Below are 3721 nucleotides of genomic sequence, written 5' to 3'. Positions count from 1 at the left end.
AGCACAAACAACAACAAATGTTGGCGAGGATGTGAGGGAAAGGAACCCTCACACGCTGCTGTTGGGAATGTAAATTAGTACAACTACTATGGAAAACAGTATGGAGGGTCCTCAAAACACTAAAAACAGAACTGCCATATGATCTAGTAATTCCACTCTTAGGGATATACCCAAAAGAATGCAAGCATCTGCACACCCATGTTTATTGCAGCACTATTCACAATAGCCAAGTTATGGAAACAGCCAAGATGCCCCACGACTGATGAATGGATTAAGAAAATGTGGTATTTATACACAATGGAATACTACTCAGCCACAAAGAAGAATGAAATTTTGTCATTTGCAGGTAAATGGATGGAATTGGAGAACGTCATTTTAAATAAATTTAGCCAGGTTCAGGAGACCAAAAGCTGCATTTTTTTCTCTCATATGCAGAATATAGACCTAATACACATGTAGCAATATTATGAAAAACAGCTCATGTCAAAGGGAGGTCACACACATGGGGGGAGAGGGGTAGAAGAAGGAAGTTAAGGTGAATATGGTTGATGTACTCTCTATACAAGAATGAATATAGAATTTTTTAAATGATTGAAACAACCATAAGAAAGGGACTAAAGTAGAAAGAAGAAAAATAGAGGAGGACGTCGGCTGCTATTGAGTGGTGAGCTCACCCAACCACAGTGATGACTGAGGCTCATGTAAATCCGAAGGCCTATCCCCTCATAGATGTTCACCTCACCAAGAAACCACTGGACCTCGTTCAGCAGTCATGTACTACAAGCAGCTTCGGAAAGGAGCCAGTGAGGCCACCAAAACCCTCAACAGGGGCATCTCTGAGGTCACTGTGATGGCGGCAGATGCGGAACCCTTGGAGATCATCCTGCACCTCCCGCTCTTGTGTGAAGACAGGAATGTGCCCTGCGTGCTTGTGCGTTCTTAGCAGGCGAGCCTGTGGGGCCTCCAGGCCTGTCATTGCCTGTTCTGTCACCATGAAAGAAGGCTCTCAGATGGAGCAGCAGATCCAGTCCATTCAGCAGTCTATTTAAAGGCTCTTGGTCTAAGCCTGTGGCCTCTTCCCTGTTCCCCACACTCCCCATGAGGTTGTGTATCATATTGACTGTGGTAGCATGTAGTATTTTCAGTGGCTTCCTATAAGATATTATACTAAAAAAACAGGAAATGAACCAAATTGGGCTATAATACATAAAAACATGGACGTGCCACAAGGAAACTCCCTGTGTAGCTATCTTAAACAAGCAAAAACGTCATTTCTTTTTCCTTTGTTTTGCAAAATCTGAGAACAGGAGAGTGGAACAGGTCCTGAGGGGGTTGATACCAGTGGGAGGGGAGAAGAGGTGGGGAAAGGGTGTAAGAGGTGAATGCAGTGCAAATACTGTGTACACATGAATGTAAGCGGAAAAAAAGACACCTGTTGAGACTATTTCTCAAATGGGGGAGGGCTGAATTCAATATGATGTATTTGATATATTGTAAGAATCTTTGTAAATGACACAATAAATGAAATTAAAAAAAAACCTGATACAATGGATAAGCAATAGAAATATGTTAAGATTTCCATAAATACATTTATAATCTATAGGAACTACAGCTATTGTTTAGAATTTAAACCAAAAAGGATTTTGGAGGGATACAAGGACGGGAGTGTTTTGTCATTGGTTATGTTTAGAATTACCAGAGCACAGTGATAATAAAAACAGGACTAACTTTAGGTCGGTTTTATTAGTAGTTTAAAATCTTTACCCAGTGCCCCCTACTGTGTTTTGCTAAAGGCTGCTCCCTTAGGTTTGCTCTTGGTTAGTACCTGGAAACCACAGTGAGGAAGAATCTTCTTGATCCAGCAGCTACCTAGCAGCAGAGCAGAAGGCTGACCCAAGGCTCGTTGACTCCCAGTCCTCCGTTTGGGTGGCCCTTGGGTAGAGTCAGGCTGCAAGTGTGCTGGGCGGAGTTGGGTCAAGTCTTCTCTAAGCTTTCTGGTAAAATTCTTAATCAAGCAACTGGCTAAAACCCAGTCACTGGCAAAGGATGCCAAGTCTTGTCCAAATTGAACACTTGATTGACTTACTACTACTTATACTAAGAGGGGTGGGGCGTTAGGTTGCCACATGCCTGAGTCTGCTCGGCAGCTATAATGATACCACAGCCTGGGCAGCGCAGACAAAAGAATTTACAGTTCTGGAGACTGGAAGTCCAATGGACCACTGATTTAGTTCCAGGTGAAGTTTATCTTCCTGTTTTGCAGATAGACAGAGAGTGAGCAAGCTGTGGTCTTTCTCTTATAATAAGGACACGAACCCCATGACCTAATAATACCATCCAATTAGGGGTTGGGGCTTCAACATGTGAGCTGAGTGGGGGATGCAAACATTCAACCTGTAGCATATGCCTCTGTGCTATGGCAGGATTTCAGGCCTTTTGAAGGATGTGCTATTTCAGAAATGCACACCTGGAAGAGACCTTAGCGATCTCACACTCTATGTCTCTCGGAGTTCATTTTCCCTTGACAGCTTTCCATTTAATTAAATCACCAGTCACACTGGTCATGTGAGGGTCATTACCTTACACTTGCTTCAGGGCCACAGAGCAAGTTTCAGAGTGACAGAGGGCCTGGAGCAGGCCGGTCACCCCCTCACACAGCACAACTTCTAGGTTCAGAGATAGAGGGGCCACATTTATTGGTATTTATGCTAGAATTTATCTCCAAGGGACTGCTGTGGTTGGTTAGTTGGATGTAGTTTAGGGAACCTCTGAGTCCATGAGATCATATTCCTGCACCCCTAGTTTGAGAAACTCTTTCTGAAAAGTGACACACAGAGCTCCTGGTAACGGAGGACGGTAATGGAAGCCTTCAGGCAGCAGCTGGCTTTCCATATGGTCCTGGACATGAATCAGTTTTTTGTTGATCCATGTTCTAACAACAGGAACGATAAGCATCCACAGTTTCCCCATACGCACTCACCAAACCAAACCTCAAAAACCATCTGGAAAAACCTGAATCTATACTGCACACGTGCAGATTTTTTTCCTCATCTTTATTCCCTCAAGAGTGCAATGTGTTTACATTGTAGAAGTGGAATAAATAATCTAGATACAATTTAAAGTATCTGGAAGGGTGTGCATAGGTTATTTGCAAGCATTATACCATTTTATATAAAGACTTTTACATCTGGATATCCTCAGGGGTCCTGAAACGTTTGGATCCATACTGACCCCCAAAGGCCCATATGGTAAAGGCTTGGTCCCCAGCATGGCAAACTGGGAGGTGGTAGAAGCATTAAGTGAGCCGTCATCTGATCGTTGGGGTTGTTCCCTCAAAGAGGATCAGGGTGTCTCCCTTGCTTCTTTTACTTCCTAGCCATGAGGTAAGTAATTTTGGTTCACTACACACTACTGCCATGATGGGCCACCACCAGCCCAAAGCAACACAGTCAACCCATCATGGACTGAAACTCCTAAAACTGTGAGTCAAAAGAAACCTTTTCTCTCCATTAGTTGATTATCTCAGCATTTGCTACAGTGATGAAAGTCTAAGCAACACCAGAGATGACTGTAGTAGTACTAGTAGATCCCTCTTTTGCGTTCCTATGAGTCATCTTAAAGAATTAAGAACGCATCTGACCTAGTTTTTACATGGATTCTTCAAAGAGCATGCAAAGGTGTCTTGTATTTTTGCTAGGTGTTACCAAACTTTTTGGTCTCA

General features: G+C 43.2%; 1 pseudogene; it reads left to right on the top strand.

Annotated features, from left to right (window-relative positions):
- Positions 1-686: 686 nt before the first annotated feature.
- LOC109682266 (NHP2-like protein 1 pseudogene) lies at positions 687-1064 on the top strand (annotated as a pseudogene).
- The last annotated feature ends 2657 nt before the right edge of the window (positions 1065-3721 follow it).

This window comes from Castor canadensis, chromosome 12, assembly GCF_047511655.1.
Source record: "Castor canadensis chromosome 12, mCasCan1.hap1v2, whole genome shotgun sequence".
Classification (NCBI taxonomy): domain Eukaryota; kingdom Metazoa; phylum Chordata; class Mammalia; order Rodentia; family Castoridae; genus Castor; species Castor canadensis.
This window is presented reverse-complemented; position numbering and strand designations above follow the sequence as displayed.